Source organism: Bombus terrestris, chromosome 10, assembly GCF_910591885.1.
Source record: "Bombus terrestris chromosome 10, iyBomTerr1.2, whole genome shotgun sequence".
In the NCBI taxonomy this organism is placed as follows: domain Eukaryota; kingdom Metazoa; phylum Arthropoda; class Insecta; order Hymenoptera; family Apidae; genus Bombus; species Bombus terrestris.
Genome location: NC_063278.1, coordinates 9,564,547 through 9,581,319, shown reverse-complemented (window position 1 = coordinate 9,581,319; position 16,773 = coordinate 9,564,547). Strand labels below are relative to the sequence as shown.

Below are 16,773 nucleotides of genomic sequence, written 5' to 3'. Positions count from 1 at the left end.
GACCGATTGTCTAAACTTAAACAAACGTTCCGACAAAATTCATTCATCTTTTAAGTAATTCTTTCGCGTCGTTCTGAGATAGTTACTTTCATGAACGCATTAACGTTCCACGGTGTACAGAAACTCGAGTCGCGATTGGTCGGCTACAATAAGCACCGATCGAACGTACCTGTCTGCACCATCGAGTAGACAGGATAGAACCGACTGGAGAAGAGAGAAAGACGATGGGTATCGTGTGGGTGATGACTAATAGATTTCGTGCTCTGGCCCATCCATCTCGCGTTCTCGAACTGCCTCGACACAAATCGATCTTGCCGAGGCGGTCGCGTCTACGAAACACAGAGGATATCGGCTATCGATAGATCCCTCGGCTCGTCCTACCTCTTCTCTCTCTCGCTCTCTTCTTCGGATGCATTTATAACATTGGCCACGGCCCTGAACCGATCGCTCGCGAGAGGCTTGGACGGTTTGTCATTATGAATATTCTACGGATGATCTTCTGTCAGACACCGGCGAAAGTTAGGCGACTGCGCTCGTCACTGTGTCTACGAGAGAGCGAGCCTATTTCAGAGAAAGAGTATTAGCCAGGATTAAGAAAGTATCACCGTGGAAAGGCTGTGTTTCTTCGCGTATAACATCTCTGTGATGTATTTCTAATGCGATTTGAATTAGCTGTTCAGGGTAAAGAAATAGAATGTGAAAGTAGTTATTCGGATCGAGTGATACGTTTGAGAAGTCATCGATTACTAAAATTTATCGCACTTGTTCGAGCTTGTAACGTTCGACGTTGCAATGCCAATATATCAAATTAACGTGCAACGTAGAATTGTGAATGTCATTGTCGTTTACTAGAATGTTCAACCGTTACTTCTAACATGTTCTAACTTAACACGTGTTTCATTGTTAAACATCCGTTTCGTAAGAGATATGTAACACTTATTGGTCGCTCATCGTATTTTTGTATTGTATCATGCTACGTTTATGATGGATTTTTGGAACGATTTATCTTCCAACGGTGTAGCCCAATTTTCTGGAATTTTGTAGTTGTTGTAGAACTTTGTTTCCCTCGATCGTTAATATGTTAAATAACCAACACTAAAATAATTTGTAATAAATATTATAAGTATTACAAGTATATAATATACTCCACACTAGTCTGTGGACCAAGTTCAATAGCAAAGGTTCCTCGTATTTAATCCGCGAGGGAACCCATCGATCGTGATCTGCGAAACCGACAGAGTCGGCTTAATCTCAATTAGCAAATTCGTGCCGTCCAGCAAAATAATAAATTACACGTCGTTAGAGCGGTCCCTGGCGATCGTCACGCGTGCACAGGGACACAAGAAACGCGGCTGAACAAGGAACCGGGGAAACGGCCGATTAAACGAACGATAAAAATGCCGGAGCAATTTACAGGCGGGTCGTTGGATCGCGGAATAATTGTCATCGCCGATGTCCCGTGGCACCGTGGCGCCACTCATAGCCAATTAGCCGATGCAATTAAAGAATTACACAGCGATGCACCTCTAATCCTGAATTCCGCGGCCAAGTTCAAGGCAAAACGATGGTGACATCATCGTCTGTCTCTCTTTTTATCTCTCTAACGTTAACGCTGCATTGCCGAAGAGAGGAGGAATTCTACGACGAAGGGAGAACGCGATGCGCCAGTAAAATCAACCCTTTACGATTCTTGCGAGAACATAATGTGCCAGACGTCTCCATACTTTGTCGTTCGTGACATCAGCACTGTAGTTGAAGACGAGTCGGTGTTTCTGGGTTTCGTTGTTACGATGAGATATTAGTATAAAGAAGAGGGTTGTGCAGGGTGTTTTGTGGAGGCAACGTCATGGAATGTAGAGTTTCTAGGGAATTCGGAATCCTAGGAAAATATTTGTAAATAAATATATTTCTTTATTACTTCTTACTATTGAGATAAATTATTATCGTTTTAGCGTTGCTCGAGAAGAGTAATTTATGAGGTTGATTTTAGGAAAAGATCGTGGGAATAAATTAGATAAAGTTTTGGGCTATTTTAGAAATGTGATTGAGAAAAAATGTTGCGAATAAATAATTCTTTTTCGTTCTTCCTTATTGTTTATATGGATTTTCATATCACGTTATAAAACGATAAGACGTGGAACTGGCTTTTTTTAAGAAATAGAGCTTTGTGCTACCAGAACTGGTCCATTTTTTACCCCAGTGTTGTCCGCGTTGCCAAGATGCATTGGACGCGAGATCGTGTTAGTAAAAACGACAATGTAGAACAAATTATGAGGTTCGAGGTTGGCCCCGTCTTCTCGCGGCAGCTCGTCTGTAAGATTTACGTACTTCAGCCTCGCGAATGCCAATAAATAGTCGATTCGGCGAGCGGGAACAATGACTGGCCGCTTTCCTCGCAGAAATCTTTGGCACGGCGATCCACTCGTGCCGGAGCTGCCTTGAAATATGGCAAGTCGTAAATATTTTCCGGTGGAAATATTTTGTCACCTTTATTACCTTTTTGTTTATTAGCTTTTTGTTTGATCGTAAATTCGGTGGCTAGGCGTGTTAAAGAAAGAGCACAGGTACCACTCCTGTATTTCCTGACCATACACTTCTCGATATTTTATTCTTTTTTCATTATTCCAATAATGCTTAATAGTTAATAGATTATCACATAGCGAGTAACAAATTTTCATTAGTATTAAACGATCGATTTGTCTCGCTCAAACAACAGAAATCCTGTCCAACCTGAAAATTCGAAGGAAATAAAGCTACAAAATATTTTTGCTGAGAAAAACAAATTTTTACGGCTTTTCAAAATACGCGGTTACATACTTGGGAGCTTCTGAATAACTCGGAACGTCCGTTTGGTTTCGACCAGAGAATTTGTTTTTTAGCGTTTTTTTCATTAATGTCATACACGTGTCGCGTTGACAACGTGTACAAATATTCCATTTAACCTTATCCTTTCCAAACTTCCTTCTTTTTTTCTCTTTTTTATCTGATTTTTATCTGATCAAGAGGAAGGATTACATTTGTTGATCGCGGCGCATTATTATCTCACCAGCAATTTATTGACGATGATAATATTTTCTGAGCAAATAATAAAAATAGCCGAGATGGGGACGTCGTAAATAATTGGACGGCTCGAAGAACGAGGTTCAGGATCTTGGAACATCAGTTTCGACAGCGTTTACGAGGGGATCGTAAGCTAAACGGTCGAAAGTGAATTCCAGGTGTGTACTTTCCAAAAGTTTATGGCAACGGACAAAGGAAAGTCAGAATGCCTGAATGTCTCTCTGGACCCTCTCCTCTTCTCTTCTCGTTCCTCGGACTTTTGACTTCTGCCTGGAAGTTAATTGGTCGTGATCAATATTTTATACGCTCTTTAAACTACTAGCTCCCCGTAGAATAGAGAGTATAGAAGAGGGGGAACGGAGGGCACGAGTCGCGTTTATGGCGTTAATTTGAATACGACCGTGGTTTGTCTCGTAGCAACACGTCTTTATACGAACGTCCATAAATACAGACTGCGTTAATGGCGGTCACTCCCTTGTCTAACCACGGTAGGTTTCAGTGTAACTTAACTGATGAATCACTGGGCTATTCAATTTTTTGACCACATAATAGCCATTATTTTTAATCGAAACACGGAAGATGAACGATCCATAAAACCTAGCTCTGTTACGATTATATATCTTGGTTTCTTTCTTTCATATAATATTTGTAGTTTGAATCATTTGTTAGTCAATGTTCCTTAGTTCAATGTCCTCTTGTTAATCCTGTTGTTCTTCCTGGATCTATATGGCTTGAAATGAATGTTGCTATTCGATAGATATTATTAAAATATATGTAGTTGTTTGGTTTTGGTATTTGACGTAATTTTGTTATAAAAAGTCTCATGGAGGACGTAGAAGCGAGAGATGCAGAAGGGTTGCAAAGAGAACGGTGGATCCATGGAAGGAAGGCACGGACTCACGCCGAGTGGGAGTGGCGTGGGTGTGTCCAACATACTAGCTCACACGATCTCCTATAAACTTTACAAACACGATGTAACGACTGCCGTTTGCACCGTTTTATAGGGGCCAAAGCGGGTGATCCCGGGCGAAGTTTGGCAGACCGCGAATAATGTCCTTGTTTCCCCCTGCGGAGACCAGACATTGACACCCTCTTAAAATCGACTCGACGATGGATTCATGGCGTTCGCCGAGAAATAAACGCGTTTCGAAAGTATTTGTGCCTGAGTTACTTCTGCGGTCGATTTTAGAAGAATTTATAATTTTTCAGAATATTTATTTATCAGTGTCTCTGTTGCATTATAAAATCGTTCGTGAAATCAAATATTTCAAATTGTTGGAAGAAAAGTGGAACTTCTTTTTGGGTTCAAGTTGAGGAGCGAAGATTTCGTATCATAAGTTTTTCAATTTTTCAATTTGCAAATTTTCAAAATTTCGAGAATGCAAAGTTTGAAAATTTCAAATTTAGATGTTCCAATTCCAAGTTGAGATATTTAAGCTTCAAGTTATATTAGAACACATTTCCAACTTTGAATAGGCTGAGGTTTCTTCATTCACTCTACAAAGAATATTATCGTTAACAAAATATAAAGCACAGTATCCAAGTTTCATTGTCATCTCCTCCCACACTTTGCTACCATATCTTTGGCGGAAGAAAGAAAGTTCAAATCCAGAGTAATATGAACGGATGTTTAAACGACCTGGATGTTCGTCTTCGAGACATTCACATAAATTTTGTCGTTGACTGCGCTCGAACTGGTCAAATAGCTTCCCGAAAGTGCCGTTTGCGGAATTCTGTGCGGCTGTCACAGGATTTCACGACGGCTGTTTACGTAGCTCGTGAAAAATCACTTTTCCATTTACATGGAAAGCGTGTGTTGGGCATATGGCGGAAGTGGGTCACAATGAACACAATTTATCCCACACACAATTTTTCTTCTTTGTCGAACTTCTATCCGCTTAAACCACGGGATCTCTTTTTCACACTTTTAGGGCGAAAAAAAAACATACAACGTAAGTGTAACTCTACACTGTAGTCGGAATTCGGAAGATGCTGAAATATTTGTGAGCTGGAACAAGACTAAAAACACATGCTCGAATACTAGGGTAGACGGAAATGTTGTGGTGAAACTGCTTTTTTCATCTGTAATTTCAAATTCAGACTAAGATGGGATCGATTGTTTGCTTTCTGAAAGATTAAATATTAATCACAGCTAGACAAATTTACTGAATGTCCAGCTGGACAAATTGTAAAGTACAAATTAAGTAATAATAATAAAAATAATACTAATCACATATTCTTTCATGATCAAAAGAAGACTGAAGAGAAAACAACCCACTGACTTCATTAAAGAAATAAAATAAACAAATTCGAAGGTGGTAATCCCTTGGGGGTATCCATCTACATGTTAACTAGCAATAAAGCTCGAAAAATTTACCGAGTGTCCAGCTAGACAAACTGTAAAGTACAATTTAAATAATAAAAAAAATATTCTTCCATTCTGATCATTAAAGTGGCTTAAATATGAATGCTTACTTCATTCCAAAGTTTTTTTCCTAAATCTTCTTCGTCTGTTTCGAGGAATAAATTTCAAAACGAAAGGAAGATTTGTTCCCTTGACACCTTAAGGTGGTGTTCTGAATTAGAATATTCTAAGACAACGTCTTTTTGTGATTTTTTTTTAAAGGGAAAGAAAGAAATGAATTTATTGAATTTTGAGGAATGGTTTTATATATATTCAACGAATACAAAAAAATTTTTTTAAAGTAAAAAAAAAAAAAAATTATAACAGATGTCTAAGCCTATTTCATAGACTGCAATTTTCAATCGGTGGGAAAGATCCACTTCGTAATTCTTGACCGAAACAAAAACCCAAAAAAGGATTAAATTATTATATATTTTTCTTCTCGATGAATTAAAAAAAAAGACAGAAAATAGTGTGAAATTAAAAATTTTGGCGGGTTTAAAGAAAAAATGTGTTTTATGAAAAGAAAAAATAAACTTTAAGGTACTACAACAATTATTTAAATAAATTTTTTGACGAACTTTTTTAGTTCATCAAGGAAAACAATATATAGTGATTTAATCCTTTTTTGGTTTTTTATTTCGGTCAAGAGTCACGCGGTGGATCTTTCCCGCCGATTGAAAACTGCAGCCCATGAAATAGGCTTAGGAATCTGTTATAATCTTTTTTTTGTTTTAAAAAAAATTTTTTTGTATTCGTTAAATATATATAAAACCATACCTCAAAGTCCAATAACTTCATTTCTTTCTTTCCCTTCTAAAAAAAATCACAAAAAGACGCTGTTTTAGAACATTCTAATTCAGGACACCCCCTTAATGCAAACATTTCTAATCGATCTTCTCTCAATCGCCACAATCACAATTAAGATCAAGATCAAAGAAAAAGCGGAAACTATCCTAAAAATCGCGGAATACTCCTATGAGAAGCACATAGTCTCGAGGGATGAAAATATTTGCTGTGCCGGAAATCGAGATGCTTTCTTTTCTCCACAATAGCTTGGCTGTAATTTATAACTCTTCCATCAACCATATGAATCCATCGAAAACATCTGTCCACTGGACCAACAAAATTCCTTCTTCAAAACTGTATTGGAGGCAACGAAATCGTTCTTGCGACCTACCATCGAAAAACGAACGAAGTAAGAAACGAGGAGGAAGAAAAAGGGAAGGCTGTTGTTCTCGAGATACCAGAGCTTCGAAGGTAAACTGGAATAAGAGGCCGTGCCGAAAAAGCGTGGCGAATTCCTGTCGACCTAAGCGAATTCGTGAAAAGCAACGAGGGGGTCCAGTACCGTCCCAATGAATCAATAACGTCGTATCGCCATTGGTGGGCCCAGTGGAAATACGGGAAACGGTTTGTGTAGCGGCCTTTGCTCGCGAGAACGGAACAACTTTTCCCAAAGAAACGTTTCTCGTCGTTATCGAGGCCGTGAACGAAGGGGGGCCGTTGGCGCGCGCCCTGGGTTCCGCTCTAAATGGGCATAAATGGCAAACAAATACCGCCGTGGGTTCCGGTTCGACGAAAGTTGAGACGTCACGCGCGACTCTGAGCACCATGCTTTCTTGCCTTCCACAACCCCTACCCCTCTTGATTTTCCTGATTGTCGTCAGAGGGTTGGATATTGAATCTTTAGTCACAGACTTTGCAATTGTTGGCACGACATTGGTGATCCGTGAATAAAGTACCAGCCTTTGTGGTTAGGATTCTTTTCGAGGGAGATTGTGCTCTGATGGGAGAGACTCTAGTGTGGTGCTGTTTGATAGCGTTTATTGTGAGCAAATAGATTTGTGTGAATTGGTGTCACCATTTTGGGTGATGTGAATTTTTCTTCTTGAAAAATGGACCTATAGTCATCGATACATCTTACTTCTATCAGTATGTTTCAGGATCGTTTCAAAATACTCACTCACCGCTTCTTCTATCTTTGCTCGAATTCTGTAGATTGGTTTCCCTATTTCGAAGAAACGACGATATTACTGTGCTTGCGATTTCATACATGTTACATATATGGATTTCGTAGTCGATCACCAGTGGACTTTACACCCTAATTTTGGATATTGTTTCTCACTTCTGCTGCAATAAAATACATTGTTACCTATTCGGCTGTTAAACTGTAACTTCAAAATACGCAATTATCGAGTCTTCATTCTACCAAAGAAGATCTTAATTAGCCAACAAAGTATAATAAGTACAATCTGTAGCGAACATCATCGTCCAAGTTTCCTTCCTCAATTTATGACCGCATTACAAGCAATACAGCTACCTGAATCAGTCGGATTAAACGAAATAGCTGCTGCCATAGATCCTTGACGATCCAATATTTCTAGAAACGATCACCGGAAGCTGATCGTCGATTCATCGTTCGCTATGATTCCTCGAAGGCGAGTTCGCTCTCGCAAGACTCCTTTAACGAAGTAGTCAGCTCGCGTTTTTACAAATTCCAGTGAGGCTCGGCGGTGCTTTTCTTCGGCCATTCGGTTCTTGCGGACGGTGTCCTCGTTCTACGTGTCTTACATTCGTGACGTGAGCGATGGCCCCGCGTAGAGCAATGACTAGCAGGTGCGTACCATAACGTACTCAATTACACGCCCCTCCCCCCTCAATGATAATTAATCACCATTAATAGCCGGCGAACTGAGAAGAACTCGGGATTTATTAATCGACCACGGCCGATTACGTTCGTAAATCAAAGGAACCCGATTGTGGCTGTGTCTTTTTGCCCTTTTGGAAACTCGCGTACCTCTTCATTTATCCGCGGAGTGACCGTGTTTTTAGATGGAACGTATATTCCGGCGAAATCGTGACCGTTGCATTCTGAATCTCAATCGCTGTTTAGTATCGCGATCGAAGGTTTTTTTTACCGTAAATATACTAGAATCGTCAGCAGTAAAGTTGAAGATTCAAGAAATATTCTACGCTTTATATTAATGGATCTTTTTGTTATAATTAAATTCGACGAGATATTTCTTGATCTATGATCGAACATATTTATTATCAAATTTTCTATTATAATCGAAACTTTTCTTACCACTAGTATACTAGGACTGTCGCAAACCAACACTCTATAGAATTTAATATCAAAATGTAAGAAGATTTCCTATCTGATAGTTTCGAAGAATCATCATTGTCATTTCCTTTCCTTTCTCGCAACAACTACTTTTCTTCTTTAATCCAACCTGCGACGTACGATAAAAAATTCGCAAATTCCGAACATCCCCAAGAACAAGTTAGAACACCTCGATTTACTCGTTTTTACCAATAATTCTTCTTCGTTTGCATATCTTCCCTTTAATCCTATAATCCAACTATGGGGAACAGCGAGTAATTCCAACATAGAAATTCTCCAACGATTCCAATCAAAAACTCTAAGATCCTTAATAGATGCACCTTGGTATATTACCAACGAAACAATACACCGCGGCCTTAAGATACCCATAGTTAAAGAAGAAATATCCAAATTTACTAACACATATAAGATACAGAATACAGATACAGAATATTGAAAGTAAACTGCTCGTTATAATATTTAGAAGGTGAAATAAATTCGCCACTTCTGCTTGTAAAACTATTCTACGCAAATATCCGCAATCTATAAATAATTTCCAAAAAAGAACAAATCCCGGAGGATTATTTTACGGTAGAAGTTCTTAAACCATTCTCAAAGAAGCTTCTCGGTGAAGAAGTATCCGCGCTCACAAGTTTCTACAAGACTTCAATCCACAAACAACCGTTTCCAAACACGCCCTCGGCGTTCCTTTTCTTCTTTAACCTAAAGATTTAGGCTCTCTTAAGATTCGATTTAAAAATATAGGAATATGCAAATTCAGTAATAGATATAACATAAGAACTAACAACCACCAAAACCCATTAGTTGCCCAAATACTTGACACGACGGATCAGATCCGCAGACTAAAAAGACATTACCCTTTAGATTTAAGCATTAGATTCAACTAGAATCAAAAGTACCACGCCAAAGTAATCTACTTATAATTCTCAATGAGAATTGATTGTAAAAATTCTACCAAATAAAAAAGAAAAAAAGAAAAAAGAAATTCTATAATGTCCGAAACACTTGTCGATCAATTTCTCCATCGTTCGCGTAGGTAAAATCACAGATACATGGAAGGAGATATTTACGCTGTCGACATGGACAAGGGATTTCTTGCTAGTCGACTGTCTTGTTCTCTTAGCGATCCTCGCGATGACGTCGTGGACGAAGGGCGGTTAGGTGCGCCGGCTCGGGACATAAGTCAGCCGGTATTCAATGAGTTCGAGGAAGTTGATCGCCGGTTCTTCGCACGCGAGCCGGCGTACCGACGCGAGACGACAATCGTACGGTCCGCGGACGATGCCTCGTTCCTCGCCCCGAAAAACTGGATCCCCGGCTCCGCATCCTGAAAAGGCCGGTTTTCTGGTAAAAAGTTACGCGAGCCGCTCGCCAAAATCGTTAAGGTCGACGCGAGGCGACGCTGCTTTTTTCTACGCGTTCCCCGAGCGAGCCGGATACCAGTTTGCGCGGAAAGGAATGGAATTATCATCGCTAGATCCCCCCCGATGATATATTCTTCAGTTTCGAGAAGATGATTCAAAGCAGAGATGGCGATATTTTTGTCGAAAGTTTGTTTGGTGGATTGTCAGATGAAAAAATTCAGCATGATCAATCATTTTCAGAAACTATAAGATTGCGAGTTTGATTCGATGTGTATTATCGTTATTTTCATTCGTTTAATTTTATTGCGTTTCTAAATTGCTGTCTTGTGGATTTTTAATTAAACGTGTTCCAAGTAGAAACTCGGCTCATTTTTATTGCGAAGGTTAAGAGATCTCTGGTGAGAAAATCGGCAGTAAAACATAATCTTTACGATTACTATTTTAAAGTTAGTTTATTCAATTTCGATGTACGTAATGATGTAAAATTTTCATATATATACGGTGTGTATTAGTTTTGAAATTTATATGTAAATCCCGGGGAGAAAGATTGCGGAAATGTAAAAGTCGTGCAACATCTTGCAGCAGTGTTAAGAAAATCAGCGGTATCGCCCTTCTTGCCATTATTGTGCCCATTAACGCGAGTAAAGTCACTAACATACACCTTTCGATAATAATAATCCCTATAAAGAGATTGGTATCAGCATCAGAGAACAGGCGAATGGCATTAGCGACGTGTTAGCGATACCACGTGGCACGGAAAAACACTTTCGTGAGACCTGAACGAGCTGAGCTCCTACTGTGGCAACAGGAAAAATATTTCAGAAGTTTGTGTATACGCCGTGTGTCGAGGCCGATCTAGTGGATTGTTTATCGTGCTACTCGATTAACTAGAATCGAGAGACTTTTTTCTAGCAAATGGAAGCTTTTATCGTGTCAGGTTTTTAGAAAAATATCCTGAGGAAGCTATTTCCTCGACTGAATTGCTTGATGTATAAATAAATTAAGAATATAAGTTAAGGAAATAAAACGCCCGTAGCGTTTGCGTTGCGTTGCCGTACAAAGAGGCTGTTTAAAAATTGAATGGCTCATCAGCTCGTTACATTATTACCCGACGCGCACATTCGTTTCCACGACCTTGTAATAAAAATACAAAATTTCAGGAACGATCGTGGTGTCTCGTTGACATCTAACAGAATCAGAAAATCGAACAAATTATCATAAACAGAGGTTCGTGTGTCTAATTCGCAAAAATTAAATAAATTAGCTCGCTTAAGAGACGGGTGTCTAATAACTGCTTTAATAGAATCGAGCAATTCAGAGTATCATAAATATACCGTAATATATCATAAATATACAGAGTATCATAAATATATGTCATAAATAGAAAAATAATCCATATACAAGTGAAATTTAAAAGGATCGTCATCTAGCATAGAGACGTGCGACGTAAAAGTTATCGAATAGAATTCAGAACTCGAATTACCGTAAACAAGCTATCACGCACAAAACGCAAAAATAATTCATACGTAATAAGAATTTAAAAAATGTATTTCCCACCTAAAAGAGAAAAGAGAAGAGAAAAAAAATGTGTATATAAAAATCACTGAATAGGATCTAAGCAACCACATCGATTGTTCCCAAATGATCTACGATCTGTTTATATTTCCTGCGATCTGGATAGAAAGGTAGAAAGTTCCATAGTTGAAAAGGCAGGTGGTTCCGAGGGGAGCTCTTATTTTCCATCGAGGTTAACAGATTATGAAGACGTCCGCGACCGAAACGCGCATAATCGCACCTGTACGCGTTTTCCCATACGCCCTCACTCTCTACACCTCTTCTCCAAGGCGTGACTGTGAAAACCACCAAGGCCCAAACAAGCCCATTCGCCATGGTCGAGCGAGAGACACGAAGATACTGCCCGATAGAAGACGAGTTCCTCTCTCTCTCTCTTTTTCTCTCCTTATACACCAAGTCACTATAGAAAGTTCGTGCGGGAACCGAGTCTACCTGACTTATGGGGGCCCAACATTCGGCATTATTTATGGCCCAAAGAGCTTCGATGCTCCCAAAAGAACTAGTTTTCTTTCTCGCTCTCCCTCTTTCTCTCTCTCTCTTTCGCTTGTCTTCTTTCACGGCTTCTCTGTCTCATCGTTGTCCATCGAATCGCGAAACCTCGATTTTTACGCCGTTTTGTCGAAACATGGAATCCAGGGAGTATGCCGTGTCGAATTCGTCAATGGATACATTTTCCGTCGTTTTCTTGTTTTGCTGGACAGTTTGAAAGTTAATAATAGGATAGTATATGAAAAGGAAGTTTACTAAATGAGCAAATGTCCGAGATGGTAAAAGAATATGCAAATGGTACTCTTCCATCGTCCTTTTTATTTTACTGGATAGTTGGATGGTTGACAGCAGGGAAGTGAAGGATAGAATGCTCACGAGACAAATGAATATTAGAGACGATGGTAAACGTTTCTTGAACTTTTAGTATGAGGCTAAGGTCAGTTTAATTTAATTTGGTTGAATAGCGAGAGAAAGCAATGGTTTGGTTATTGATGATCTTTCGTGTGAACGGGTACAAGTTTTGTAGACTAACGGTTTAAATATTCGGTTATTTATTCTCTTTATTTGAAGACAGTGTAAGGATGAAACGACCTTAAGAGACTTGCATTTAGTTTGAAGATTATTCAAATATAAATTATTTTCTAAAAACTATTAAAATCACGCTTCGATACTCCAATTTTATTATCTGCATCTCATTATCAAAGCCGACACTATGAATCGTTACACATCAAACTATTTGCGATATCATAAAAAGTGTTAACAGGTATTTGCTTAGTTTCGTACGAAATATTTAAATCATCCCTTCAACACCTACTTACAGCTGGCTATTAAAGAACAGCACTACAAATGCTAACGAGATCGCAAATCGTGTGGACAAGTATCTAATTTCAAGCGCCATCCACTTGGCTTTCAAACGCGATTTCTATTCGCGTGGCGAGAAGCCAGCGAAGTGAATTTGTCACTTGGCGCAGGCAGCATTGCCACGTAAATTCTTTTGCCGCGCGTCCTCTCGTTAACATTGTTCGCGCCTACGCGCGCGAGAACGCGCGGCGGGTGGCGCGTCTCCGTGTCACCTGCCGGCTGCTCGTCCAGATCGACTCGATAAAACGGCAGCCTTATCGCACTTACGTGATGCTATATGGCCAGGTTAATTGTCCTGGCAATTACGTGGATCGATAGCATCCGTTGACGATCGATTCCGATAGAAAGTTGACGCGTGGTTATTGGGCAACGCACGTGCATGTTCTTTCAGAGTGATTTCCATTCGTTCGCTCGTCTTTGAGATATCGAAACGCTAAACGAATGAACGATAGGGTGGTGGAACCGAGATGCGTTGCGTTACATGCGAAGATGAAGAAGGAACGTGTGACTATGGGGAAATTTTGCACGATGAATGATAAATTGGCGGTAAACGCGAGATTATGCGAGATTTGCAGATAGCAATATTGGAAAATTACATCATTAGAAAGTTACGTTACGTCGTTTAGGATAGTCTATAAAACATTGCTGGACCAACACGTGAAGATTCTTCCAATCCTCATCACGAGTCTTAACAAACGTGACATTTTTAAATGACTCCCTGTTTGGTTTAGTTCCATCAGTCTTTAGATTGGTTAAATTGGAATTCAGAAATGAAACGAATATTTCCGTTGTCAAATATTCAAGTCAGATTCAATATGTTACATTTGTTAAAATTGGATTGATCGTTTTACTTCCTCCATCACATTAATCATCTAACAGTCGAAACATCCACCTCTATCCATGTCTTCCACTCAACCTGTGTTTCTTTACCCACTCCAACAAGGTATACACAACTCGAAACCAATTTTACCGAGTAGTCTTCCTCAGAAACGAATCTCCTCCGAAGCTACAAGTTTTCCAAGGCGTTTCGAAGAATAACGATCCGCGAAGCGTCCCCGGCGAGAACGGTTAGCCGCTATAAATTCCGGTCGAGGCGAAGTTATGCGCGCCGAGGAGGTGTAAGTTCTCGAAATTGATCGCGAAGGCATCCGTAGAAGCGGCCCTGACCGAGTGCCTTCGAACGCAGAATCCGAAAACTGAGCGCTTCCGAACAGGCGACCAGGATCTTTTGGGTCAGGTAGGCATATAACGATCTCCGGGGCCTGCGGACGGAATATAAACTGTTTCTGGGAACAGTCAGTCGTATATCTTGCCGAACGACAATGCCAGAGTCAGTCACCCACTCAACCGCATGGACCCACCTCGATATAGACGCGTCCATCGAAATCTGGCTTCAGGAATTAGATGGAAAAGTTAGTTCTATCGACTTATACTCTCTTTAGATCCTTTGGTTGATTTCTTATCCGCGAACGCGGCCGTGCATCGCTTTAGAATTACTTTAGACGTTTCCTTGATACCGTATTCTGTCACAGCTTTGATCATTTGCAAAGGGATAGTGAAGACAAAGATGGGCTAGTTTCTATGTATAGTAAAAAATAAAGCTGGAGAAGGAGAAAATTTGGAGAATCTTCGTAGGATGTGTTGGCGTATTATAAAATTAAGACTAGATAACGCGGGATAACTGGATGGTTTTCTTAGGTTTCAACCCTTAAAAACTGGAAACATCTCAATTGAGAGAAAGTCGAGTGTTTTTCTATGATAGAAAAATCTTGAAACGATTTTTAAATTACTTTCGAAAATATCAGGAGTTAATCCGATCCTTTTACTCTACGTTTCAGGTACTAGATTTCCCTAGGATATTCGCAGAAGAAGTCGGAGGCTGGAGATTGTCGTAGCATCGGGGATGACTGGTCGAACCTCCTGGCATTTTATCTGGTAGTAAGTATCTTGTCATTTGGTATTAGTATACCAGCCAGTCAACTGTGACAGATTCTTATCGGCAATCGGGCAGACACGCTGTCTCACCCGTGCACGTTTCTCGGTCACACCTAGCAAACATCCATGGATCACGTTACCACTCAGGGTATTTTGATCCTAGTTATTTACTTCATAGGGATGTTGAGTGTTAGCGACGTGACTTCGTGATGTTGAGAACTTGTAACTCGACCCGAGTGACCTTCCGTAACTTCCAAATGACCTTGTCCATCAACGAAATGATCCCGAAAACGTTCTTTAATTTTTAAGAGACTTTAACCCGACACGATCTTCGTGATCTCCCGTGATATGGTGATATTTTCAGTTTCTGTCGATTCAACGAACAACCTGATCTTCCTGTGAAAAAATTGTATCGTAGTACGAGGTCAGTTGGAAAGAGTGCTTAATTATTTTACGCTCAGACCAATCAATTTTATTTGTTGCATAATTGCAACAACTATCATTCAATCTGTTTCTATTTTTATGATTGATGCATTAGATTCTTGGCATTAGATACGTTAGGCTTTTATTAGACTCGATATATATCAGCCATCATTTGTGCTCCATTATGATGGTCCGTATCACAGATCACACGTCACCGTAACCAAAAGGGAAGCAGCTCGATCCGAACTCGAAACAAACGATCGATAGTTAGTGCATAGTCCTGCATAATCGGATCTCGCCGCATAATTACCACCGAGGGCGTTCAAGTTCCATTACAATTAAGTCGATATCAAGTTCGGCACGCATTGTATCGCAACACACCCTCGTCCTTGGTCACAGTGATTCGTCGAGAATCGGGTGAGTAGGAAAGATGGAGAAACACGATCAGCGGAGATCTTAATGACCGGGCAACGCAATCGTAGCCCGGAGAATGTGTGGAGAGGCAGCAGTCGACCGTTTGAATGGAATAATTAGATGATTATCTTTTATTTATCCGCGGCTTTGATCAGCCGCCCCTGCGGCATAAAAGGACGCCATTTGCAATTATTCGAGGGGAAGAGGAAGCGTATCGTTCAGCGGAATGATACCTCTATTATAATCAAGCCACCCATTGCGTCAGTTTCTTTCGGTTTCCTCTTTTTCTCTACGTATCCTATACCTGTCTGTGTTTATGACGGCGCACTGTGAATTCTGATTCGGAAATCAAGCTCGTCTCTCCGCGACCGAAATTAATCTAGTTGAATGGAGAGATTTTTGTTGGTCCTGTGGTAAACAGGAAAGTCTCTACAATTTTATTAGTCAAAGGACAATGGTAGTAATTGACGAATTTTGGAGCTGGATTAACGATTGAATCTTTTACCAGTGAAACATTTTTACGACATATGTTTCTATAAGTTATGAGGAATCTAGGAGGCATAATTACCTGTACAGGCAGTGGGAACATTATAAAAATACACAAAAACTTTGCGATGTTGTCTATAGAAATTATCTGCAGAACTCCATTAACGTATTTCTCTGTCCTTATCTTCTTTGGATGATTGATTTATTAGGAAAATTATCATTTTATAGTTCTTTGTCGCTGAATCTCCCGGAGCGTCTCGTTAAATTTTCATTGGCAATGTATCTCAATTTGTCGATGAAATTTTCAGAAGATTGTCAAAAATCTGTTCACGAGATCTTCGCAAAATCGTCAAGAAATGTTCGCACAAATCCTGTCCCTCAAATTTTCACAAAATTCTTCTCAAATACTGGAAATTGCAATTCTCTCGTTCTTTTAAAGTTGGAACTGGAGATGGAATTCCACAGTCCCAGAAAGTTTCCAACGAATCAAAAGATCACGAGACGCACATGTCCAGGAAGGGCGAAATATTTTGGAGTCGAGGAAACGAGGAACTGCTCTCAATAAAACGACAAAAGGATTTTGGTTCGTTGCACGGGCCATTAACGGTGATTTCAGGTCGATGTCGAATGACTTG

General features: G+C 39.9%; 1 long non-coding RNA gene across 1 annotated transcript in view; it reads left to right on the top strand.

Moving 5' to 3' along the window:
- Nucleotides 1-16,773, top strand: part of LOC125385879 — a 152,701-nt gene that overhangs the window by 88,331 nt on the left and 47,597 nt on the right. Inside the window, exon 2 of the long non-coding RNA XR_007225607.1 lies at nt 14,719-14,818. This is a non-coding gene — a long non-coding RNA (uncharacterized LOC125385879). The remainder of the gene's footprint in view (nt 1-14,718; nt 14,819-16,773) is intronic.